Source organism: Schistocerca serialis, unplaced genomic scaffold, assembly GCF_023864345.2.
Source record: "Schistocerca serialis cubense isolate TAMUIC-IGC-003099 unplaced genomic scaffold, iqSchSeri2.2 HiC_scaffold_1223, whole genome shotgun sequence".
In the NCBI taxonomy this organism is placed as follows: domain Eukaryota; kingdom Metazoa; phylum Arthropoda; class Insecta; order Orthoptera; family Acrididae; genus Schistocerca; species Schistocerca serialis.
The window spans coordinates 10,001-10,291 of record NW_026047429.1 but is presented as its reverse complement, the minus strand read 5'-3'; positions in this window follow the sequence as shown (position 1 = coordinate 10,291).

Here is a 291-nt window from a genome sequence, read left to right as displayed (position 1 = left end):
AAGGGACGCTTTTATTAGATCAAAACCAATCGGTCGGCTCGTCCGGTCCGTTTGCCTTGGTGACTCTGAATAACTTTGGGCTGATCGCACGGTCCTCGTACCGGCGACGCATCTTTCAAATGTCTGCCTTATCAACTGTCGATGGTAGGTTCTGCGCCTACCATGGTTGTAACGGGTAACGGGGAATCAGGGTTCGATTCCGGAGAGGGAGCCTGAGAAACGGCTACCACATCCAAGGAAGGCAGCAGGCGCGCAAATTACCCACTCCCGGCACGGGGAGGTAGTGACGAA